At 46.4% G+C, this 27243-nt stretch overlaps 1 long non-coding RNA gene across 1 annotated transcript; it reads left to right on the top strand.

Annotated features, from left to right (window-relative positions):
• On the top strand, positions 1-26834 carry LOC138301989 (uncharacterized). The gene is made up of 3 exons (XR_011205207.1): positions 1-44; positions 14755-14907; positions 26253-26834. It is a non-coding gene; the product is annotated as an uncharacterized lncRNA (long non-coding RNA).
• The last annotated feature ends 409 nt before the right edge of the window (positions 26835-27243 follow it).

The raw sequence follows: 27243 nt of genomic DNA on the forward strand, positions 1-27243 counted from the left end.
TGAGGAGAGAGTAAGGGGGTAGAGGATGGCCGTGAAAGTGCGAGGTACGAGCGGGTGTGGGGGGGGAGGGGGGCGGAGGGGAGGGGGGGGGGTTAGGGTGAGATCAGATTTTGAGGTTGGGAGAAGGCCTAGAGTGGGGTGGAATGTAGGCTGGGAGTTGGGCTGCAGATATCAGGGGGTAGGATGGGGTTTCAGTGTAGGGGAAAGTGCAGGGCGGGAGTAGAGATCCAGGGTAAAAGTGGGTGTGGGTAGAGCGCAGGGTAGGGTAGTGCCCGCTCTATATAAATATGAATGAACGAAGGAATGAATAAATAAGGGTGCGTGTGCTGAATGCAGGGTCTGGGTACGGGAGTCAGCAGGTAGAGGGGAAGTGTGTGGCGGCGGCTGCAGGCACTGGGAGAGGGGTGTACGTTAAGGGGCGTGTGCATAGTGGGCCAGCATCGTGATGCAGAGAGAGGCCTCGGGTAGAGGCCCAGGGAGGGGTAGGTGTGCAAGCAAAGCTACACAATGAGGGCGAGGCCTCTAGTTTGTAGAAATGTAAGTGCTGCAGGGAGGTTAGGCAGGGGTCGAAGCGCATGATGGGTGGGGGCAGGCACATGTTCAAGTGTGAGGTTCGAGGATGCGTTGCATGGTTCAAGGGGGCGCTGGATGTGCCAAGAGTTAGAGTGCAGTGTGGCTGCAGTGGGCAGGTAGCGGAACAGGTTGACAGTTGAGGATGTGGTAGATTGAGCCACACGTTCAGCGTTTTTTTGTTTTGTATGCAAGTCTACCATCACTAGAGCACGAGGGCCCCAGGCTGTCTGTGAATTGGTGATATTCCCCAGTGTCCTGGCCACCTCGAGTTAGCTATAGCACCAAACACCTGATATGGTGTCATCGGCGCCCTGACCTTACACTCTTGCGAACATTGTGTTGAGGGTCCTCTAAAATCAAAATGGAGGAATAACTTCAACGTTTCATTGAATTTGGGCTGGATAAATACTTTGGAGTAATCGCAAGAAAACAGTCATTTTTACATATTTCCCTCCTCACCTTTTCTTTCCTTTCCTCTCGTCCTGGATTAATACCCCCCACCCGCCCCCCTTTCAACCGCCTTAGTGAGCAGCGCTCCTTTACTTTGTAGCTCGGTTCACCCTATTCAAATCTACATACATACATACATACATGTGCACGTTTCCTGTTACAAAGTGAAAGTGAAATGAGGAGTGGACCGTTTAAATGAGGGTACATTGAGAACTTTATGACCGCCAACAGGTCATCACTGACCACCAAAAGTGGTCTCCACTTAATGCATTTATTGGCCAGCCGCCGACCATGTAGATTAAATCTGAAATATGTATTTCAGATATCAAATAAATGTCATCAAACCAGCAGCAGAAAATGTATCATTTCACAAAGATGACATCACAATACGTTTGGATGTCATTTGCGCTCCATAAATCATGTGTACATCATCGGTGATCACTTGGAGTAAGGCATTCATTTTCATCTAATTTTTCTCAGATGTTTTCCTTTTACATTGTTCCTGGGATTTGGAGCGGTTAAACCCTGGTAGAAAAAGAGCCGGGGTTCGGGGGCTGTGATATTTAAGGCCACTTTCTGAACGAGACAGGGTGGCGCCACCACTTGGCAGAGAGTTGAAGATCGTCCTGCCTGTGGGTCACCGAGTTAAGTCGGACACATGTCGATAGCAGTCAAAGCTCTCGGCCCTCTGCCAGGAAGAAGGGGTCCATAGCAGTAAAACCAATGGCTGCGAGTATTTTATTGGAATTACGTAAATTGGGTGTTTTGTTTCACGCTCAGTAATAGCATACAACCCCATGATTCATAAAAAAAAGTTACGTCATGCCTGTAATTAACAGATATTGCAACCACTGAAAACATGAAAAACACAAACGTCTGCCACATACAAATGAGTACCCGCCGCTGTGTCAGGTTCATATAAAGTAGCCTGCGGTGCGGATGAAGTTTACAGCCTATTCGACCTTTGACCGTGCTGACGCTTCGCCCTCATGGCATGAGAACCCTCCCACCCCTTCCGCCAGGGCTGTAATTCCAGTGCACTCGAGTACCTGTTATACAGCCTGTATTTATTTCGTTTTGCTATTGCGTAAGGAAAAACATGATCCCGGATGACAGGTTCAGAATGCTTGATGCAGCCTAAACCCTGGGAGTTACAAACATACCAACATATCACACACGAGACAGCATCACAGCTGGCAAGTGCTCTAATATCATGTGCCACTCCTTCAACTGCTCCTGGCGTTTTTGGCCAACAGCACTTTCTGTGCTGGGATTTCTGAGCCCTTGAAAGCGAAACCACAAATCCCAAAATGCAATGTGCTGTAGGCTAAAAGGTAGAAATAATATAAGGTGTGACACACAGCGCAGACCACCCATCAACTATAGATTATGAGATGCATATGTATCGTTTATGGTGAGGAAAAGAGTCGCCTTGCCTTGCAGACTGATAACAAGGGACCCTGTTAGTCTGAGCTTGCTATCTGCACCCGCTGGGCAGATGTCTTGCCTCCTGCCAATAGTACGTGCCAAACAGTCACAGTCTGCCAGCCATTTTTCTTGAAGCCACAGTGAATGCCATTCCGGGCTGTCAGAAATCCGTAGCGTTCTGCCCCTTTTTGCTTGGTCCTTAGAGTTTTAAGAAGAAACTTCAGCCGTCGGCTTGAGGAATTGTCAATCATATCTTGGATCAGCATACAGGAATAGGTTTTTTGCCCTCGTTCTATGAGCTCGTTGGTGTATTCCCAGCCTCAATATAAATGCAGAAGGGAGTATTTTAAATCTGAGACGTACGCGTTGCCTTTACACATATGTCTTTACACATGTATGCATTGTATAGACATTGTGTAGACTCAGTAACCTTTTCGTAATATTTGCAGAAGGCATTTTTGTCAATTTTTTAGTGCACCAGTGCATGTGACAATTCTATTGGCTTTGGCAATGCCTGCTTCTACTGTGGGTGGTAAAGAACTTTAATTCCAGGAGGTGCTCAGAGGACCGCAGAGACAGGCAGGCGTCCACCTCACCTAATGTCTTTTACTCTGACTGTCTTGGCACCTTACATATGATTACTTTTGCCAACCCCCCAGGCTCACAGAGAGAACAGCCTGTCCCGAAATGTCTCTATTACAACATGAGTAATCTTCAGCTCCGGTCCTTGGCAAAGGACAGAATGGACGTGGAATCTCAGTCACCCATCTGCCTCAAGGAGCTGTGGTGATGCCACTGGCAGCCATTAGGCCAAAGCTTGCAAGGCTTATGGCCACCGAAGAAGCCTGTACTCTTGAAACCCCAACTCCTACCATAATACATCTGCAGGGGGATTACAGCTGGGGGCATGAAATGTACTACACGAACACTAACTGTGGATTTTGGTCACGTTAGAGAGCTCCTGCGGCAAAAGCAAGGATGCTTACTACATAATTCAGCCATTGGAGTTGAACCAACTATCTCACTATGGCCTGAATTCCATTCCATTAACAGGGAACCACCCGTCCTGGGACAGGACTCGTATGTTCTGTTCCATTCCCAAAGATATCTTCCTGTGAACTGAAAGGACATTCTACAGCTCTTATTTCAGTTCTTCTCCAGCAGCCTGAGCATCAACTGCCAACACTATGACCCCAAATCTAGCCTCTTCAACACAATGGGCTCTATTCACAGATGTATTTGGTTGTTAACATATGTTTAAGCAACTCGTACATTTGCAGGCATTCCCTGTTAGAAATGGGGTCTTTGGTTGGCAGTCAGGTTACCCCCTGTCTAAGCAAGAACCCTCACTCTAATCAGGGTAAAAGAGAATCACCCTCAGTTAACCCCCACTCACCCCCTTGGTAGCTTGGCATGAGCAGAAGGCTTAACTTCAGAGTGCTAGGTGTAAAGTATTTGTACCAACAGACACAGTAACTCAATGAAAACACTACAAAATGACACAACACAGGTTTAGAAAAATAGAAAATATTTATCTAAACAGAACAAGACCAAAACGATAAAAATCCACAATACACAAGGCAAGTTATCACAAAAAATGCAAAAAGAGTCTTCATGTAATTTTAAACACAACGCTAACGGTGTTAGCATGAAAATGTACCTTGGGTGCATCAAAAATAACCCAGCACGGGCGAGTGTGTGTCAAAAAGGGCTGGCGATGCATCGATTTCACTCACGAGTGAGACTTTGCCTAGTTTCTCCTTTAGTCGGGTCAGTGTTCGTTGTTTCTTCTCTCTGCAGGAGAGTGATGCATGGATCCGGTCAACACTCTCGGGTCCGGGCAGGCCTTGCGTAGTTTTGACATGCCTAGTGGTGTTTGCATCAGAAATTCAGCCGCACGATGATCCGAAAACCACGCAGCGCGGGTGGCGATCTCAGCAGTCTCCATCAGCGATGCTGCACGTCGTTTCTCCAGCCACGGGCGTCAATCTTCTGGTCGCATTGCAGGCGAGCATCGTTTTTGAGCCGCGAAGCCGGTGGCGCGTCGATTTTTCCACGCACAGAGGTTGGTGCGTGGCTTTCTCACTCTTGGGCTGCCATCTTCTCTTTTCAGGGCCCCAGGAACTGGATGGGTATCACTTGGCAGAGTAGGAGTCTCTCCAGAGGCTCCAGGTGCTGGCAGAGAGAAGTATATGCTGTCCCTGAGACTTCAAACAACAGGAGGCAAGCTCTAAATCAAGCACTTAGAGAGTTCTTCACAAGAAGGAGGGCAACACAAAGTCCTGTCTTTGTCCTCTGGCACAGGCAGAAGCAGCAACTGCAGGATAGCTCCACAAAGCACAGCCCCTGGCAGGGCAGCTCTTCTTCCTCAGCTCTTCAGCTCTTCTCCAGGCAGAGGTTCCTCTTGGTTTCCAGAAGTGTTCTAAAGTCTGTGGTTTTGGGTGCCCTTCTTATACCTATTTTGCCCTTTGAAGTAGACTTACTTCAAAGGAAAGTCTCTCTTGATTGTGAAATCATGCCTTGCCGAGGCCAGGTCCCAAGCACTCATCAGGAGGTTGGAGACTGTATTGTGTGAGGGCAGGCACAGCCCTTTCAGGTGTGAGTGACCACTCGTCCCCTCCCTCCTAGCACAGATGGCTCATCATGAAATGGAGACTACACCCCAGCTCACTTTGTGTCACTGTCTAGTGAGAGGTGCAACCAGCCCAACTGTCAAACTGACCCAGTCAGGGAATCCTCAAACAGGCAGAGTCACAGAAATGGTTTAAGCAAGAAAATGACCACTTTCTAAAAGTGGCCTTTTCAAACACACAGTCTTATAATCAACTTTACTAAAAGATGTATTTTTAAATTGTGAGCTCAGAGACCCCAAACTCCACATGTCTATCCGCTCCCAAAGGGAATCTACACTTTAATCATATTTAAAGGTAGCCCCCATATTAACCTATGAGAGGGACAGGCCTTGCAACAGTGAAAAACGAATTTAGCAATATTTCACTGTCATGACATATAAAACACATTACTATATGGCCTACCTTAAGCATACACTGCACCCTGCCCTTGGGGCTACGTAGGGCCCACTTTAGGGGTGCCTTACATGTAATAAAAGGGAAGGTTTAGGCCTGGCAAGTGGGTACACTTGCCAAGTCGAATTTACAGTCAAAAACTGCACACACAGACACTGCAGTGACAGGTCTGAGCCATGTTTACAGAGCTACTAATGTGGGTGGTACAACTAGTGCTACAGGCCCACTAGTAGCATTTGATTTACAGGCCCTGGGCACCTCTAGTGCACTGTACTAGGGACTTACAAGTAAATCAAATATGTCAATCATGGATGAACCAATTACATACACATTTTGTATAGGAGCACTTGCACTTTAACACTGGTTAGCAGTGGTAAAGTGCCCAGTGTAACAAAAACAGAGTCCAGCACACATCAACAACCTGGGAAACAGAGGCAAAAAGTTAAGGGAAACCACGCCAAGGATTAAAAGTCTAACATACTCCAATCTGACCTCTTCCCACCCTGGAAATATTTGGAAACACATTCCACCCCTTCTAAAGTGGGATGGGAAATTGATCAGCTCCGGATATCTATTCCATCCTGTGTGGAAGTCTAAGTTGTTCCACAGCATTTCAGGGGCACAAATTGGAATGCTTGAGAATATAAAAACATAGAAATACATTCAGGCAGAGATGTAAATCTCCATGGGTGTTTTTATGTTTTTCTTCATTATAGGGCCCAGTATGTACGCCCACCGTAGGCTTCCAGACAACCGGTGCATCCGTAGTAGCCCCTGACTTGCCCACGTGACCTCAAGCCTTCTTTGGTCCTTTGACAGGGCCAGTGCAGTTGTGACTTACTGTACCAGGTCACATACTTCACAGGTCACATACTTCTGTCTCCTCTCACTCACATTACAGAAACAAGCGTCAGGCTATGGCAGACAGATTGCCGTGACAGACACTCACAGCAACATTGAATTGGCTCACAGAGCTGATGTAGGAAGTTGGCTCTGTATGTACTATTTCTAAATAAGAAATAGCATGCACAGAGTCCAAGGGTTCCCCTTAGAGGTAAGATAGTGTCAAAAAGAGATAATCTAATGCTCTATTTTGTGGGAGTGTGGTCGAACAGTAGGCTTATCAGAGGGTAGTGTTAAGCATTTGTTGTACACACACACACAGACAATAAATGAGGAACACACACTCAAAGACTGATTCCAGGCCAATAGGTTTTTATATAGAAAAATATATTTTCTTAGTTAATTTTAAGAACCACAGGTTCAAGATTTACAAGTAATACTTCAAATGAAAGGTATTTCACTCAGGTATTCTAGGAACTTCGAATAATCACAATAGCATGTACAGTTTTGACAAAAATGGCAATAAGCTATTTTAAAAGTGGGCACTGCAAAAATCAACAGTTCCTTGGGGAGGTAAGTAAATGTTAAGTTTACAGGTACGTAAAACACTTACAGGGTTCAAAGTTGGGTCCAAGGTAGCCCACCGTTGGGGGTTCAAGGCAACCCCAAAGTTACCACACCAGCAGCTCAGGGCCGGTCAGGTCAGAGGTCAAAGAGGTGCCCAAGACACATAGGCTCCAATGGAAACAGGGATGCCCCAGTTCCAGTCTGCCAGCTGGTAAATACCCGCGTCCTCGGAGGGCAGACCAGGGGGGTTTTGTAGTGCACCGGGGGGGACACAAGCAGGCACAGAAAGTACACACTCAGCGGCACAGGGAGGGGCGGCCGGGTGCAGAGTGCAAACAGGCGTCGGGTTTTGTATTGAAAGCAATGGGGAGATCTGGGGGTCTCTTCAACTATGCAGACAGGCACAGGGGGGGCTCCTCGGGGTAGCCACCACCTGGGCTAGGCAGAGGGTCACCTGGGGGTCGCTCCTGCACTGAAGTTCGGTTCCTTCAGGTCCTGGGGGCTGCGGGTGCAGTGTTGGTTCCAGGCGTCGGATCCCTTGTTACAGGCAGTCGCGGTCAGGGGGAGCCTCTTTTGATTTTCCTCTGCAGGCGTCGCTGTGGGGGCTCAGGGGGGTCAACTCTGGCTACTCACGGGCTCGCAGTCACCTGGGAGTCCTCCCTGTAGTGTTGGTTTTCCGTAGGTCGAGCCGGGGGTGTCGGGTATAGAGTGGAAAGTCTCACACTTCCGGCGGTAAACGTGAAGTCTTTGAGTTGCTTCTTTGTTGCAGAAAGTTGCAGTTTGTTGAACAGGGCTGCTGTTCTCGGAAGCTTCTTGGTCCTTTAGATGCAGGGCAGTCCTCTGAGGCTTCAGAGGTCACTGGTCCCTGTTGGATGCGTCGCTGTTGCCGTTTTCGTCGAAGTAGGGAGACAGGCCGGTGGGGCTGGGGCCAAATCAGTTGTCGTCTCCGTCTTCACTGCAGGGCTTCAGGTCAGCAGTCCTTCTTCTTCTTTAGGTTGCAGGAATCTAGTTTCCTAGGTTCTGGGGGCCCCTAAATACTGAATTTAGGGGTGTGTTTAGGTCTGGGAGGGCAGTAGCCAATGGCTACTGTCCTTGAGGGTGGCTACACCATCTTTGTGCCTCCTCCCTGTGGGGAGGGGGGCACATCCCTAATCCTATTGGGGGAATCCTCCATCCACAAGACCACCTTAGGGGCTGTCCTGACTGGTGGGTGTCTCCTCCTTGTTTTTCTAATTATCTCCTCCAGCCTTTCTGCCAGAAGTGGGGGCAGTGGCCGGAGGGGCGGGCATCTCCACTAGCTAGGATGCCCTGGGGCGCTGTAACAAAGGGGGTGAGCCTTTGAGGCGAGGCTCACCGCCAGGTGTTACAGTTCCTGCAGGGGGAGGTGAGAAACACCTCCACCCAGTACAGGCTTTGTTCCTGGCCACAGAGTGACAACGGCACTCTCCCCATGTGGCCAGCAACATGTCTGGTGTGTGGCAGGCTTGCAAAAACTAGTCAGCCCACACTGGAAGTCGGGTATGTTTTCAGGGGCATCTCTAAGATGTCCTCTGGGTGAATTTTACAATAAATTGCACACTGGCATCAGTGTGCATTTATTGTGCTGAGATGTTTGATACCAAACTTCCCAGTTTTCTGTGTAGCCATTATGGTGCTGTGGAGTTCGTGTTTGACAAACTCCCAGACCATATACTCTTATGGCTACCCTGCACTTACAATGTCTAAGGTTTGGCTTAGACACTGTAGGGGCATAGTGCTCATGCACTTATGCCCTCACCTGTGGTATAGTGCACCCTGCCTTAGGGCTGTAAGGCCTGCTAGAGGGGTGAATTACCCATGCCACAGGCAGTGTGAGGTTGGCATGGCACTCTGAAGGGAGTGCCATGTGGACTTAGTCATTTTCTCCCCACCAGCACACACAAGCTGTGAAGCAGTGTGTATGTGCTGAGTGAGGGGTCCCTAGGGTGGCATAAGACATGCTGCAGCCCTTAGAAACCTTCCCTGGCATCAGGGCCCTTGGTACCAGGAGTACCAGTTACAAGGGACTTACCTGAGTGTCAGGGTTGTGCCAATTGTGGAGACAAAGGTACAGTTTAGGGAAAGAACACTGGTGCTGGGGCCTGGTTAGCAGGGTCCCAGCACACTTTCAAATCATAACTTAGCATCAGCAAAGGCAAAAAGCCAGGGGGTAACCATGCCAAGGAGGCATTTCCTTACAGCTGGGATAACATAACTGTTAGGAGAGGTAATTTCCCAAGACACGCCTTTATCATTAGATAGCCAATATTTGGTGCTGGGATACTGTGGGAGCAGAATCCCCAAAAACATCTGGTATCCCCTCATCAAATAGTAGGAAGCACATGATTATCTCCTGGAATGGGGAATAACCACTCAGACCCGAAGATACTGGGTCTTTTCAATGTGATTTTTCCCGAATTCTGGCAAGAAAGCCACAGACATTTTCAACATGCTCTGCACAGGAGTGAAATGTCTGGAAAAGGGCAGTAATGGTTGGACTCAGTGGTCAGGACAGGCTTATATTTGTCCAGGGGGTGCACTACCTGCTCCCCAGTACTGCTGTAGGGGTCAGGCTGTGATGCTTCTTGGAGCCCTTGCCCCCGCAGCAGTATAGACAGGCCCAGAATTATTGGATCTGAAGTTTGCAGACCCCATAATTATGGACGCAGGGAGACTTGAAATTCTATGTCAGGACCGGAGGCTCCGATTATGCTTTCCCTTTCTTTACTGACTTAAATAGCAGCCAATCAAATACAAGTAAACAAAAAAAACTAAACATCCCATGATGCCTAACATATCATCACATGGCCCAATCACCAAGCATGACCTCTGTCCATAAGTCTCTTGAGCCTCAACGTCACCCCCTCTTTCTTTGCTGCTTCGCAGCAGATAAGTATACTCAAATGTTATCTCTGTTATTGTATGTGTTTATAATATTATCTTATTGTGATTAGATTTTCATAAGCGTCGCGATTCAGCGCACTTTCATTGTTTTTCTTAAGCGCGCCTCGCGCTGTATTTGTTATCGGCTTGCCGATCTTTTTATGCCTGTATATTTTTGTGGAGTGGGAGCGGAGCTGCGTGTCCTACGCAGTCTCCTTTCCATTTATTTTTGCCCGTGGGCGCGCGCATGCATCAAAACGAGCCGGTCTATTTCTTTTCCTTGAATCGATCGGCTCATTCGATGTGCAGCGCAAGTGTCCCGGCTAATTCCTTGCCCTTGCTTCGTGTGCTTCCTGACGCCCAGCTATAAAAGAATAATAGCTTGGGTTGTAAACTTTTGACAGGGCCACTGCCGAGAGTGCCATCAGGCAACTCCCTCCACACTTTATTTGGGGTACTTATTACTTTGCCTGATTTGGGGTTTTTGTACTCCCCCTGGCTTTTCAAAGCATATTAAAAGATAATAAAAGCAAAATAAAATAGTTACCTATTCCTATATATATTTTCATTTTTTATTAAATAATATTGTCCATTGATAATTTGGTCATGGCTCACTGGGATGACAAAGAGGCAGAATACTACACTGAAGAATTGGGCAATCAATTGGAATTGAATTTAGTGGAAGCCCTTGATACTAGGGTCCAGTAATCAGTAAATGATGCCCTGGTGAGAGCCTTGGGTCCCTTTTCAGGGCAACTTTTTGATTACGCACGTTCCCAGGGTTGGGTGCAAGGACAACAACCTCAACCCGAAGGTAAAAAAGCAAAGGCTAAGGCAAAAAATCTGGAGGAGACTCGAGCCGATGTTAGCGAAATTCACGCAGACGCCTTTGAAAAACTTCACAAGAAGCGTAGTGGGGAACATAACTATAGTTCAAGAAAGGAAGCCTCTTTCTCCCCTTCTTCCTCTGATAAAGATTCCTCATCTGAGGCTTCAGAAGACTCAGATACTCCGGTTCCCAGTAAGAGAGCTAAAAAAGCGGCCCACCTTGTCAGGTTTCGGACTTTGACCCCACAGAAATCATGCACCCCAGAGGTTCCAACTGGGTTCCTACTCCTGAGGTGGCCCAGTATGTTCAATCTAACTTAAGGAAAAGTTTTGATAAGGAAGTCCAGTCTCGACTAAGAGCCGAATGTCCCAGACCAGACTTAGAGGGCAAGGTTTCTGACACCCCGGAAATAGACCCTACTATGGTTACGTTCATGAGAAAGTTTGCGAAGGACCCCAAAAAAGGTTTAGATAGATCATGGCGTAATTGCCAGGACAAGCTTTTGGATCTTTCCGGTCCTCTGACCAAGATCCTTGAGATGGCGTATCTAGCTAAAGAATCAGGATCTTCTGTAGACACAGACGTTCTCATCGGTTGGGCCCAAAGAGCCATTTGCCAACTAGGAAACACTAATTGCGCTATTTCTTCCGAACGCAGGAAATCTATTCTAATGCGCATTGACCCAAAGTTGTCAGATTTAGCAACTTAGTTTTCTACTGAGGGGCTTCTTTTCCGGTCCTATTTTATTAAGGATTTGGCTAAGTTCTGTTCCACCTTTTCTTCTCTAGACAAAGTCCAAATGTCTCTCAAAAAGGTATTTACACGAGGCCTTTTTGTCAGGGCCGGTCGTTAAAGAGGACGCATGCCCGGCCGAGGAACATTCAATAGTCCCCAGAACTATTACCCCAGAGGCAGAGGTGGTTGGTACGGTGAACAGGAACCCACCTTCTATCCTACTCGCCCCAGAGGAGGGCGTCCTCACTTCCTCAGAGGATCTCGCAGAGGTCAACAAGGAGCCATACAAGATACAAGTTTCACAGGTGAGCATTATTCATTTTTCTCAGGTCAAACTTGGGGACAGAGTGCCATTGTTTTTGGGAAATTGGAATAGGATCACCGGAGATCCGTGGATCCTCCAAACGGTCATGGGATTTCGCCTAGAGTTTATCAGTACCCCCAGACAACTCTCTCCACCTCTCCAGCTGTGTTTTTCCCTAGCAAATCAAGATTTTATAGACAAAGAGGTTCAGGCCTTGTTAGACAAAGGGGCCGATCAGTTTTCCTCCCCTCACCCTTACGGTTTTCTCAGCCCTATTTTTGTAGTAGACAAGAAAGGGGGAGGACACCGTTTAGTCTTGAACCTGAAGGATTTCAATCATTGGATTCTGTACAGGCACTTCAAAATGGAGGGCATTCACATGTTAAGAGATATTCTGTTAGAAGGAGATTGGATGGTTCGTCTGGACCTAAAGGATGCTTATCTGTCGATTCAAATTTTCCCTCCTCACAGGAGATTTCTTCAATTCCAGTGGAAAGGCCAGTGCCTGGAGTTTCTTGCTCTTCCGTTCGGTCTGTCATCAGCCCCTTGGTGCTTCATGAAGCTACTGAGGCCTGTGATGGAATGGCTAAGATCCAGGGGAGTCAGATTGATCATATATCTGGACGACATCCTTCTGATTGCTCAGTCCCTTAAAGTCCTCCTATCTCACTTGAATTGGACCATCAGTCTTCTGCAAGATTTAGGTTTCCTTATCAATGTGCAGACGTCATTGTTGAAACCGACTCAGGTGATAGATTTCCTGGGTTTTCAGATAAATTCAATTCTATGTCAGCTTCTTCTTCCCTCTCAAAAAATCTGCAACATCAAAAGGGAATTGAGATCGATTCTGGCCAGTCCGACTGTCCCATTAAGGAATATAGCCAGGGTAGTGGGCTTGTTAGCCTCGTCTATTCAGGCGATCTTCCCTGCCCCTTTACATTACCGTTCTCTGCAGAGACTCAAGATCAGGCATCTACAACAGGGTCTGAGTTACTTGGAACAGATTCCGTTGACTGCCAAGGTAAGATTGGAGATTCAATGTTGGCTTCATCATATGGAAGCCTGGAATGGCAGAGCGATTTTCGGGTCTCACCCAGAGGTGGTGATAGAATCCGATGCCAGCCGATGGGGATGGGGAGCCTGCTGCAACTCTCTAGTGACGGGAGGCAGATGGTCAGAATGGGAACAAACTTTGCATATCAATTGCCTGGAACTTCTGGAGGGTTCCTTTGCCATAAAGAGTCTATCCCCTCAGAAGACAGACTGTTGCATACTATTACGGATGGACAATGCCTCAGCAGTGAGGTATGTCAACAAATTGGGGGGCACGAAATCCAGAATTTTGGCAGAGATTGCCAAGGATTTCTGGCATTATTGTCTGACACAATGCCTAGTAGTCATAGTGGAATACCTTTCAGGGGACCAGAACACTATAGCAGACTGGAATTCCAGATACCTGACAGATTCCAGTGACTGGAAACTGGATCCTCTCATTTTCTCCCAGATAGTCAAGGAATGGGGCAATTGCAAAGTGGATCTGTTTGCCTCTCGGCTCAACTTTCAGATACCAAAATTTTACAGTTGGCACCCAGACCCTTGTGCGATGAATACAGATGCATTTCTTCAAGATTGGTCTCAGTTTCGGGGTTATGCCTTTCCGCCATTTCTGATGATTGCCAGGGTTTTGTCTTAGGTTCGGAGACAGAAGACAGAGATTGTTCTGGTGACACCCTTTTGGAGAGCACAACCTTGGTTCCCCATAGCTCTACATTTAGCTTGTGCCTCTCCTCTTCTCATTCCGCCTCATTGGAATCTTCTCTTGAGTCCGGAGGGCCTTCAAAATCCAATGATCTTGTCAGGGAAGTTGACTCTGTTAGCCTGGTTGATTTCAGGTCAAGATGGAGTACCCCAGACATTTCGCAACAAGCTGCGGACTACATTAAACAGGCCTGGGCCGGTAGTACCCATAAAACATATGCCTCAGCTTGGCACAGATGGATTAGTTGGTGTGATGGAAAAGGTGCCAATCCAGTGGAAGCACATATTGAGTTGATTGTTAACTTTGTAGCAGAATTAGCAAGTTCTGGTTTAGCTTACCGGACGGTCAATAATTTTAGATCAGCCATTTCAGCGGGGCACTCTCAACTGGAAGGTAAACCTGTCGGACAACATCCTTTAATTTGTAAACTGTTGAAGGGTATACGTCTCTCTAAACCTCCTCAAGCTAAATATTCTGTATTATGGGATGTTAATGTTATTCTAAAATTCTTAGATTCTTGGCCTGCCAACAGGTATTTGTCTCGCAATCAGCTTTCGGCAAAATTGACCATGCTTTTATGTCTCATTTCTTGTAAAAGAGTATTGGATGTCAGAGCTCTAGACTTAGCTGATAGAGTTTATTCCCCGGATGGGGTTACATTTTCGGTGGCAAGAAGGACTAAAACGAATTACAGGTCAGTATCTTATCCAGTATATCCTGACAATTCTAAATTATGTGTAGTCCAATGTTTAAAGAAGTATGAAGTTGTCACAGAAGAGTTTAGACAGGATGTTAAAGGTCAATTGTTAATTCCTTTGCAAAAACCTTTTACACCAGTTACCTCAGCTACTATAGCTAGATGGATGAGATGGTTAATGAATGAAGCGGGTATTGATACCAATCTTTTTGGAGCTCATTCTGCTTGAGGAGCTATGGCCTCTAAATCATATGCTTTGGGTTCCCGCTTAGAAGACATTATGAGGGCCGCAGATTGGTCTTCAGAAAATACTTTTCGTAAGTTTTGTCACAAACCTGTCTTGGACGTAGCCACTGTAGTAATGGAACAGCTTTAAACTAGCATAATCGGAACCTCCGGTCCTGACATAGAATAAAACAATTTCTAGCTTACGCGTCAAGAATTTTCAATTCTATTAAGGACACGGAGGCAAGGATTATCCCACCCTTAAGAACAATTTGATATTGGGTAATAAATTAAGGTTGAAGTTGATGATCTATTGTTATTTTACCCACCCAGTTTATTGTCATTTATAGAAATATCAATTTTATTGAAATGTGTTCAATCCATTTTGGATATTACCTACTTGTTTATTATTTATAGGTTCTGATCAGAAGAATTCCTGAAATTTCACGGCTTCATGGAAAGTTTCATGCGTAGCTACTTCCTGGGACTGTTTCCCTTCAAGTTGAGCTCTTCAAGTTCTGGTTATCCGGTGGGAGTGGATGTTCCTGACTCCTGTTTTTCGAGATTGGTGTAAGAAGTTTTGATTCTTTTTTAACTTTATCTGTTTTTACCAAAGAAAAAGGAAGTGACGTTGAGGGTCAAGAGACTTATGGACAGAGGTCATGCTTGGTGATTGGGCCATGTGATGATATGCAAGGCATCATGGGATGTTTAGTTTTTTTTGGTTTACTTGTATTTGATTGGCTGCTATTTAAGTCAGTAAAGCAAGAGAAAGCATAATCCTCGCCTCCGTGTCCTTAATAGAATTGAAAATTCTTGACGAGTAAGCTAGAAAATGTTTTATTGCAGATGGTAGAACTTAACTGGGAGTTATCGCACCAGGTGCAATTTAGCCACTTGTAATGAGGGCCTAAGTACGAAATGGCGAGTTAATAATATCTTGTTTTGTGCATTGAGGCTCATGCCACACACCTGTTGCTTCAGATCCCTGCAAATTACAGATGTCACTATTTCCCAAAGTAGTCAATTCATAAGCATTGAAAGATGAGTTAGTCTTGTCAGGATTCAAACTCATAACCTGCTGATTGGTTGGTGAACTTTTATCCCATTGAGCCATCCTGCAGGTTATAATGATGCCTGTCAATGATGACACCATTTTATCTTTTTTTGAAGAAACAGAGAATCATTTGATTTGAAAAAATGAAAGTACAAAAAAAGTGATTTTTTCGAAATTTCCCTTTTCTGAATAAAGGGGATAGATACATTGGGTTTTAAGAAATGATCTGCAGGGAATGTTAGAGAAATTACTTTCTAGAAAATGATAACATTTAAAAAGTATTTCCTGCGTTTTTGCTTGCTGGTGAAAGATGAAGACTTCTTTGCGAAAGTACTGGACACTTGACGTTCGGAAACTGCAATGTGTTTTACAGAACCTGAGCGTCAGTCAGCAGTGAAGAACTTGTAAAAAAAGACTCACTCTGCATTGATTTAATTCTGTGAATTCACTCAAGGTTCACAAAGGGCTTCCCCCGAGAGGATTTCTTGAAGGGCTACTTGCTACTTTATCAAACTGTCTGATCCTTGGTAAATACCTTGATGTCCCTTGGCCCCCCTTTAATTTATTTGTGCGCGAAAACACTGAGAGTGTTTAGAGGAGAGTCAGCTCTCGCAGTGTGCATTGTTTGCAACATAAAACCTGCACCCCTTGATCATGAGCAAATAGCTCCTGGGTTTCCACTGTGTATGAGTCACACTGTCTCAATAGTTCCCAAGCCAGTGATCACGATCTCAGCGCATGGGAGGTTGTCTGCACCCACATCTATCAGTGAACTGCATTAGACTAGGGGAGTTATGGGATCTGCGATACTTCTACACATCCATGATCTAATTTCATGTGGTCCAGCTTCTTGATGGCGTGACCATCATCCTGCAAGCTAGCCTGGCTCGAGGCAATGTAGTCATACAGAACGATGGAGCCCCTGCAAAGTAAATTGGCAGTCTTCTAGCATTGTCCAGTGTTAAGTTTACCATACTGTGTCCCCATGCAATATTCATTTTTAATAGCGGTGAGATCTCGGCCTCCTGCATGTGTCTGGGATCCTCAGATTAAATGGCAGAGGGTTCTGTGCTGCACCAAATGTTCATCGGTTCAGTTTTAAAGACAGGAGACTTCTGGCTGCCTGACAGTGTCTGAATTTTCATTGTTTAGTGGCAGTGGGGTTCTGCCCTGATTTCAGTATCCGAGGCCCTCGGTTTAAGAATAACGTGGTTCTGGCATGCTGTCGGTGTCTGTGACCCTCAGATAATCAACTGATGCCTGCGCTCAGAGGTCCTAGTTTTACCTAGTCAGTCTCTGATTCTGCCCTCCTTCCATGGTCAGTGGCCATTAGCTTTAAGAACAGCGTGGTTCTGGCATGCTGTGAATACCTGTGAACCTTTGAATAAATGACACGGGGAGTTCAGATACTAGCCTGATGCTTGTGCTAGCAGCCCCCGGTTTTAATGTCGACCAGTCTCTGGTTCTGACCTGCGACCAGTGTCTGGGCCTTCAGTTTTAATTAGTCTGGCTTTCAAGTGGGCCAGCTGCTAGTGTCTGATCCCCTTTGTTTTAATGACACTGCTCTTCTGGCCCGATGAAGGGGCATGCCCTAAATATTGTCAAGGGTGGGCTTCTGACTTGACATCATTGCGCGAGACCCTCAGTAATAATGTTAGTGACCTGTTTTAAGGGGGCACTATGCTACATTCACTTAGTCTATTTAAAGGAAAATACTTGAACCAATCGTTTTGCATATGTATTCTTTCAATTGATTGCCAATTGTTTTGTCCGGTGTCACAACCAAGGTTGATTATTAGTCTTTAATGAAAAAACGAAATATGGCTATTTAAGTTGGCTTATTCTTTCTAACAGCTATTGGCATATGTTTCACACATTTCAATTCACATTTTCAGGCTAGAAAATGCATAAAGTAATAAATGCAACTTCATAGATCTTATATCATTCCAATAGATCTTAGTATACCACTCGTCAAATTCCTTCATTTTAAAGAATTATACCATTTACAAATATAAAAAAAAAATCCAGAAAGGCCAAGGGAGATGTGACTACTCATTATATCAATATGTTTTCTTAGACTTAATTGTTTATGATTTATGAAAATAAATCAAGCAACGGGGGGCGTGGCCCAGATGGCGACCGGAGTGGCAGCATAATCTGCGCTCTGATCCTGGCCCTGTAAAATCTCCTGAAATATAAGCGTTCCCCGATCTTTCTCAGTGGATCGCATATCTCCCCACCATCCCGGTGCGTCCGAGGGGGCCAGAAGACTGCGACCTGAGCGGAGACGCAGGCGGACTGGATGGCGGTGACCGAGGCCTGATCCGAGCGGATTATAGGCGGAGCAGGTGGTGCAGAGGGCAGGCTCCGCGCATAGAGGAGCGGGCCTTGAACGACGGGGACACTGGCCAACTGCCTTGTTTCGCACCGACTCCCCGATGTGATTCCTTGCTCCGAGGCACACCCTGAGTGGACTAATAAGACAGGCCGAGAGCGGCAAGGGAAGTGTGCGGTGAGGTGCAGTGGCTTGCTCGGCCGCTCGCATCCGGCTGCGGCGAGCAGTGCAGTGGGCGCGGGCCTTGGATCTACGACTTGCACTGATCCTAGGCAAGGATCGTGCATTTTCCTGCTGACCAGGTGCATCCAAGGAACCCCGGGAGGACGTGACCTGAGCGGAGGTGCTGCAGGGCTAGTGGGTGGTGAGCGAGGCCTGAGCCGGTCGGACTGGATGCAGAGCCCGTGGCGCGGAGGGTAGGCACCACGCGAAGAGGAGCGGGCCCGGTCCGGTTGGGACACTCACCGGCTGCCTGGTGCCACTCCGGCTCCCTGTTGTGACCCAACGCTCTGGGCTGGATCCGGGGTGGAGTGTCGAGGCGGGCCGAGAGCGATGAAGGAGGTGTGCTGGGGGCCGTGGCGGGCTGTACGGTGGCATACACCGGTCCGCGACGTGGCACGCTGCATGTAGGACGTGGACTCCTGGCCTACGCCCCGCATTCACCCTTGGCAGAGATTACCGTACATGGGCCTATGGGCCATGAGACACACAGGGAAAGCGCTACAACAATTCTACACATTACAGATCAACTGGTCGGAGCAATGCCCGGAGAGGAGATTGGAGGGCGGGGGCCCCCGGCGTCTGGTTCTGAGTTTGCCCCTGTCACATACCGGTACATCATATGATCAAAGTGATACGGTCCAGAACACCAGACATCGTATTTCTTCTCAGTGCGATAGACTGTCCCATATATCCCTGAGGGTATACTGGCCGCCGTGCACTGAGCAGTAGCTGTGCGGGAGCATGCATGGAAGTAAATACACGTATACCAACTGTACCTGTGAGCACGTAAACATAAAATCCTAAGCACTGCATGACCTCCTTTTTCGTAAGTGCTGACTAAATTGGCAAGCCAAAAATGGTGAAAGCACCTTCTGGGGCCAAAAGCATCCCAGATCCCCCAGCTATGGAGCAAGACCCTACCGCACAGGCATTACGGCAGATGCAAATTACGCTACGCAATCACACTTCACAATTCGAGAAGGTCCTGCAGACTATTGTTGAAATCAGAACTACTCTGGAGGTAAAGATTGGTGCAGTGGTGGCAGATGTTGGGCTACTTAGAGCGGATCAACGAGCACTAGCAGACCGAGTCTCTGAGACGCAAAAGGACATAGGCGGATTAACACCAACGGTGCAGGCATTGCAAGAACAAGTGCAACGCTTATAGTCAGAGATGGACGGACTGAAGAGCAGAGCAGAGGATGCCGAAGGTAGATCAAGGCGAAATAATATCAGACTGGTGGGGCTCCGAGAGCGGGCCGAGGGCCCCAGTGTCGAACTGTTCGTGGAGAACTGGCTTGCGGACACTGTGCTTCGAGACAACATCCCTAAATTCTTTTCGATTGAACGTGCTCACAGGGTTCCAAACAGAGCACCACCACCAGGAGCATATCCCCGCCCTATAATAGCCAGGTTACATGATTACTGTGACAGAGACCTCATAATAGCTGTTTCGCAAGTGAGGCCCACAGCATTTTGAGAACGCATCAATCACGGCATATCCAGACTTCACCGCCGAAGTCCAAAAGAAAAGTAGATCTTTCCACCAGATAAAAAAGTGCTCTCAGGAACTACTGTTCCCCGCTAAACTGCGTGTTCAAGATGGACCTAAAGTGCACATCTTCACCTCCCCGGAGGACACGTGGACCTGGCTGCACACCAAGGGCCTTGCCCGCCCTGCGCAGCAGGAAAACTCAGTAGAAGGTCAAATATCTCCCAAAGAAAAACTAAGACGACGACCACATACGGGGACTAAGCCATCCATGGAGCAGGTGGCAGAGGAGCGCTCCCGGCTTCTGCGAGAAACGACACGCTTCGAGGCGGACCCGCTAGCAGAGACGTTGGAAGTAGGAAACTCCGACCAGGAACACGAAACTCATTCTGCCTCTGTAGACTCACATACGGGTCCGCTTCTCACTCCACGTTTGGCGGACGACATTTGATATATATCCTGATACTGTCAGCAGCCTGGACTAGGGACACCTGGGATTTTCGTAGACTTGGCCAAATTACCATGGGCGGCCAGACGGAAGAATTGAGGAGATAATGTACTATATGGTTTGGGACCGCGCTATGCGACGCGCCTCGCGGTGGATGGAGTAAGTTCATCCGCTGGGCTAGCAGCGGGACCTCCATATGGACCGGTTCGACACTATACCTGCTCATAGTAGCGGGCGCTGTTTTCACATTTAGTGCTATTAGTTATCAGTGTTATTGTTATTTTAGTTCTTTTTTTTCGGGGATCACCCATGGTCTAGATATGAGACTCTTATATCAATGTTACACGGCACAACCAACGATGAGGAGGGTGGGCACAGGCCGGGTTTCAAAGGATGAGCGGGTTAGGAGGGGGGACACCGGATGCCCCACATGGCCATCCTGGGGCGGGGCTCCTGTGCCTTCCCCTCATTCCACTTTTCCACACCCTCATGACAACACAAAGACAATCACATACACCATGTTTCAACGTCCTGACATGGAATGTGAGGGGGATGGCGAATCCACGCAAGCGACAGCGAATACATACTTATTTGAAATGCCATCAGGTACATTTTGCCCTGCTCCAGGAGACACACCTATCAAACATTACTCTAGACCTCACTCAAAAGAACTGGAGAGGACAGCTACTGGGCACGGGGACTTCGTCCTTTGCTCGCGGAGTGGCGATCTGGATTGCACCAGGGGTCCCTTACGAGATTGCTGGTGCACGTATGGACACCAATGGTAGATACATGGTAGTGGACGGAAGCTTAGATGGTACACCATTGGCATTAGTAGCGCTCTATGCCCCCAACTTTAATCAACTAGATTTTTTCCATACATTGTCAGTAGGCATGCTCTGTACCCAACAATAGATTGCATTTGGGGAGGCAACTTCAACTGTGTCATGGATGCCCACATGGATAGCTCCTTCCCGCCACTCCCGTCCACCCAGAGTGGCCAAATTTTGCGCGATCTAAATGCTTGGTGGTTGTCAAATGGGCTGCGTGATGTGTGGCACATGCATCACCCGGATCAGCGCGAACATTCCTTCTACTTCCCCGTTCACGTCCTATACATTAGGATAGACATGATCCTTGCATCACCGGCTGTAGTTCACAAGCTCCACACAGCGGACTACCTGGCTTGCACTTTATCAGACCATAACCCTTTGCATGCGACATTAGGGTGGGGGAAACCGCGTGCACGGATCCCCACATGACGATTACAGGTAGAGGCACTGTCAGACCCCCCCTTCTGCGCTGAATTGGCTCAATGCTTATCCACTTACTTCTCTACAAATGACGGTTCAGCGTCTAGTCGTGCGATAGAATGGGATGCCCATAAGGTGGTGGTACAAGGCTATTGTATGGCTACCTCAATAGGAGTCAGACGGGTGTTGCTGAGAAAGATCTCGGACTTAGAGTCCCAGTTGTGCATGGAGGAGACTGCAGTGTTAAACAGCGGTTTGACTGTGGTGGAGCTGCAAACACTGAGGACGAGTTACAGAGAAGCAGATATTAGACTCAGCAAATATGATTACAGACACTACACGACACGTAAATATGCAGAGGGGGATAGAGCGGGTAAACTGCTAGCCCGGCTGGTCCGACAACCCTCCCAGCCCTCCCCTATAGGTGCAATTAAGTTGGACATGGGGCAGATAGTAACCTCACAAATAGAAATTAATGAGGCCTTCTACAAGTATTATCGATCCCTATACTCGCCCAACCCCCCCACCGGCTGCACGACTGGCTGACTTTTTGGTATCCTCTCCTCAGAAACGCCTGCAGCCTGAACAGGCAGACGCATTGGATGGCTTAATTACCATAGAGGAAATGCGTCTGGCACTATCACAGATGGCCCGCGCCAAGGCCCCAGGGCCAGACGGCTTACCAATAGAGTACCTGGCGTCACAGGCTACTAATCTCCTGCAGCCACTACTGGGGGTATTTAACAAGGCATATGATAGAATACAATTGCCTGACTCAATGAATGAAGCACTAATTGCTGTCCTCCCAAAGCCCGGTCGCGACCCTCTTGATGTACGCTCATATCGCCCTCTCTCCTTACTCAACTCGGATTGTAAATTACTAGGGAAAATTGTAGCCAACAGACTCCTTCCATACATGATGCGTATAATACATGAGGATCAATCGGGGTTTATACCCAGCAGGAGCACCTTACTCAATATACGACGACTTATACATACAATACATAACACTGAGGTGGCATTCCCTGCCCGTGCAGTGGCCATATCACTAGATACAGAAAAAGCGTTCAACACTGTGGGATGTTTTTTTTTTTTTTGCTACGCTGGAGGCTATGGGATTTGGGACCGGTTGCATTCAGTGGATTAAGACGCTATATGCGAGACCAATGGCACGTGCGAAAATGGGGCAAGTTATTTCTGAGTGTTTTCCAATACACAGAGGCACCAGACAGCGCTGCCTGCTGTCTCCCCCTCTTTTTGCGATTGCCATGGAGCCGCTGGCAGCTAAGATGTGCATGCGGGCGCTTAGGTGGGGTATCCCGGAACTCAATACGCATAATATCATTTCATTATATGCGGATGACGCCTTGGTATACCGACGAAACCACGCCGATTCCATGGAGGAAGTCATGGAGACACTTGATACCTTTGCGTCCATATCTGGCTTACGGGTCAGTTGGTCAAAATCCTGTATCTTTCCCCTTTCCCTGGTATCCCCGGAGCGCCGCTCTGACCTCCAACATTACCAACTACCATGGTGCTATACCACTTTTAAATACCTGGGCATACAGATTTACCATGCCATGGATGATCTCAAGGATGGCAATATAGATAGGGTTCTATGCTCAGTGCGAGGATCTTTACGATTTTGGCTGTTCCTCCCACTATCACCTATGGGATGGATAGCTATTGCCAAAATGCTTATCCTCCTGAGATTTTTGTATTACTTTACAGCGCTCCCGATAGTCCTTCTCCGCTCCTTTTTAAAAAAAATTACACTCCATTATGACCGATCTACTCTGGGGCAGGGACAGACGCAGAGTAGCGTTATCCATAACGCAGTACTCACAATTAAGGGGAGGACTGGGCATTCCCAGTTTTGAATTATATTACGCAGAGGCCCAACTGCAGTGGCCGGCACTGTGGCTGGGAGGAGCCCCATCGGCAGAACAAGCAACGGTGATGAAGATGTTAGCATCGCTCCCAGTGCTCGCTTGGCTATCGGACCGATCGTGTTGCTCGACACAGGACTCCGTCCTTTTATTGGCTGCAAAATCGTGCTGGCAGAGATATGTCCACAATAGAGGCGACCCAATACCATATTCCCCTATACTGACATGGACACAATTACCTAAGGCTCAAACCCTAATAGCACACCACGACACAGCCCTATGGTGCGAGGCAGGCCTAGTAAACTTGAGTGAGCTATATGAGGACTCTACACTAAAGACCTTTGCCGAACTCATGAGTTCGGCGGGGATCCCGGTCGGCGCCTTCATCACATATTGCGCGATCAGACACTTGCTGGGAGCCACGTGGGGAGGGGGCAACGATGAGCACAAGAATCACAATTGCTCACATTAATTCTATCCCTCGGCAACACAAGAGGCGCAATTTCTCGATTATACTTGCTGCTACTGGATCGGCTTTGTCCTGAACTGTTACGTGCCAAAGCAAGATTGGACGAGGTATTACCCACCCCTCTGTCCCAAAGTGCCTGGATGGCGGCGCTCTCCTCCATCAAAAGCATTTCTTGCAACACGTGTCTCCGCTACACTCAGTTTAATTACATACATCACACTTACCTATCCCCGGCCCGAATAAAGCGAATGTTCCCGGACACTGATCCGCTATGCCCTAGGTGCACGTAACCAGCGGTGGACTTTTATCACATGGTGTGGACCTGTGCTCAGATGGCAGAGGCCTGGCAGAATGTCACTGACACTGTCGCAGAGATTACAAACAGTACATTGCCTGTGATGCCAGAATCGTGTTTGCTCGGTCTGCGCCGGCGCAACAAGGGGGACAAACAAATACACAGATATATAGATTTGGCCTTCGCACTATTTAAGCGTTTAATAGCGACACACTGGAAAGCGTCACACACCCCCGGTCACAGTTACTGGCAGCGTGACCTGATGCAGGCCTCGCAAGCAGAAGCATACACACACCGGCAGCTCCAGTGACAGGGATTAACTCAGGGAGGATCCAACATATGGGATGCCTTCATCGTTGCTATGGAAGCCAAAAATGATACACACCCACCTTAAACTGCGTGCATGTTCTGTGGTCCGGAACAAGTGTAAGATCTCACATCATATACTGGTTAACTGCACCTTGTGAAAGACCCGACTACAGATTTCGCTTGGCGGGCCACGGAAAGCACACGGGGTGACCAGGCAAAAGAGTAATTAAACACAAACTTGGGTTGTACGAGGATTACAAGGGCCAGTTCAAATATAGGTCGAAACCCGATCAACACTTACACGCATAGGTCGCAAAGGGATATCTTGTGAAATGCCTAGTACTTGGAGACTAATGTGGTCTCGTATGCACATACATGCATAAATTATACCTACATTCCTCTCACTCAGCAAGGGGGTACATTGGGCTCCTCCCCTGTAACATGATTCCGGCACCACTATCAAAATGATGCCTGTTTTTCCCTTCTCTCTTACACCACACTTGCATGGATATTATATGTTATGGTCGACATGTGTGTGCTGCGTGGCTTTATATGTACAGTTTTGATTTCTTCATGACCGATTATATTTACGATAACCCGGAATGCTTGATGTTCATTGTTTAATGTTCAATAAACAGAATTGAAAAAAAATAATAATAAATCAAGCAACAATCGTTATTAGCATTAACATGTTTTGCATCTCCAGAGGATGGCTCGTAAATATGATATTGAAGATGAATCGGAACAAGCAAATAAATGACAGATGTACAAATATTTAATAAAAATATAAAATTTGAAACTTGACAATGTATCAAATCAAATTAGGAACTGTTTGAAAAAGTATTAGCTAGATTTCAAAGAGAAGTAAAAAAAATATATATATATATTGAAGAGGTGCAAGTGATTATATTCCGGCCAACATGCATGCTTACGCAAAAAATGTGATTAATTTCAGAAGATGGATGGGAATGAACAAAGAAAGAGATCAGTTTGAACACATATTTCTTCATCCAAATTAGTATCTTACATTATAGGGCCTGAAAGCAATATTGGACATTCCCCAACATCTTCTTTTTAGAATAGGTGAAAAGAATCAGAACGGTCAAGACCCCAAATATAAATTAAGGGAAGCCACCAGCAAAAATAATAAAAACAAAAAAAGGGAAAAGAGGTGGCAACAAAAGTTGAAGACGGAGATTGCCGAAAGGACAAAAGAAAGGATATTAGAATGAATATAGAATGACACCATGAAAAATCAAAACTAATCAAAAATAATTTAGCTGCAAATATTCCTAATACATTTCTGAATTGTGAAGAAATAAGTGTTTTGAATCAAAGTGGTGTATAAACTGTATTATCAAAATGTTTATATGACTAATTTGATAATCAATCTATTTTTAACAATTTGGAAGAACAAAAAATCACTTTGGAACCTCTCATACAAGGTGCAATTAAACCTCTGGAACTGCTGACAGAAATCACATTAAGAGAATGCGAAAACATTCATTTTCTCTTATCATTAGGTGATAAACACACAAATACATTAAGTTTAGAACATACAGCTGAAACAATAGAAGTAGATAGAGGATGAATGAAACAATAGAAGTAGATAGAGGACGATCTGTAGAAAGTGTTTTTCAACCTCAATCTAAATTCATGCCATAGTCGAGAAATTGACTGAGAATCTCGTTAAATGAGTAGAAATGCTCACAAAATGAATAAACCCTCCGAGTAATAAGGCACCTTGAGCCAGACATCTATAGCAGACGTTTTATGGAAAAAATGTTCTTTGTCCTGGCCCCTTGATATACCCCGGTAGCAAAATTGTAGTCCAGAGATTTTCGATTTGTATGTTTGGATCATTAGAGAAGTAATTTAACTTAGGTACACATTGCTAAACCGGGCCAATATTTTCTGGATGACATATTTTTAAAATGGTGATGTGTTGCAGTGATGATGTAATATTTCAGAAACAATGAGACCTATATACTTCATTTTGGTGTTTTGGTGGCCAACTAGTTCTATAAAGACAGTAAATAACTCCTCATAGCAACCATTCTGCCATTTTCCAAAATGGCGGCTCTATAATGATGTGTTTTAGCCATCACATTGGTAATTTATTTTAATATTGTTTTTGTTTCAGGTTTTCCATTGATTCAAATTCGTAAACATGAGCAAAGCAGGTGATAGCAAAGGATCTTTACCTCCTGACAGAATGTTGCTAACTACAAAATCTGAGGAATCCTTCAACAAAGAAAACTGTTTCATATCCCAAACTAATCAGAAAGAAAAGCTAATATCAAGTGCGGCTAGACAGAAGAGAGTTGCAGAAATACAGAAACACGAAGTTCACAAAAGCTTGAAACTGATAGGTGGACAGGATCAAATATTTGAAATATGTAACAACAATGCTACAAGTCATACACAGTTGAAAAAAGCCTGGAAAAAAATTGTCAAAATGTGGTAGAAACCACTGAATCACAACAAGAATCCTAGTCTTTTGAGAAAGAGATGGCAGACAAACCCAGTGCCCATCCACTTAGAAGATCGATGTCTACCCCGCATCCACCTTCAACAACTGATCAGAATGCAGAGTGTGGGAAAGTACCATCTTGCCTGGCATGTTACCCCCATTTTCACTGTATGTATGTTTGTTTTTGCCTATGTGTCACTGGGATCCTGCTAGTCAGGACCCCAGTGCTAATAAAGTATGCCCTGTATGTGTTCCCTGTGTGGTGCCTAACTGTATCAATGAGGCTCTGCTAACCAGAACCTCAGTGTTTATGCTCTCTCTGCTTTTAAAATTGTCACTGCAGGCTAGTGACTAATTTTACCAATTCTCATTGGCACACTGGAATGCCCTTATAATTCCCTTGTATATGGTACCTAGGTACCCAGGGTATTGGGGTTCCAGAAGATCCCTATGGGCTGCAACATTTCTTTTGCCACCCATAGGGAGCTCAGACAATTCTTACACAGGACTGCCACTGCAGCCTGAGTGAAATAACATCCACGTTATTTCACAGCCATTTTACACTGCACATAAGTAACTCATAAGTCACCTATATGTCTAACCCTCACTTGGTGAAGGTTAGGTGCAAAGTTACTTAGTGTGCGGGCACCCTGGCACTAGC

Source organism: Pleurodeles waltl, chromosome 6 (assembly GCF_031143425.1).
Source record: "Pleurodeles waltl isolate 20211129_DDA chromosome 6, aPleWal1.hap1.20221129, whole genome shotgun sequence".
NCBI classification, from domain to species: Eukaryota; Metazoa; Chordata; class Amphibia; order Caudata; family Salamandridae; genus Pleurodeles; species Pleurodeles waltl.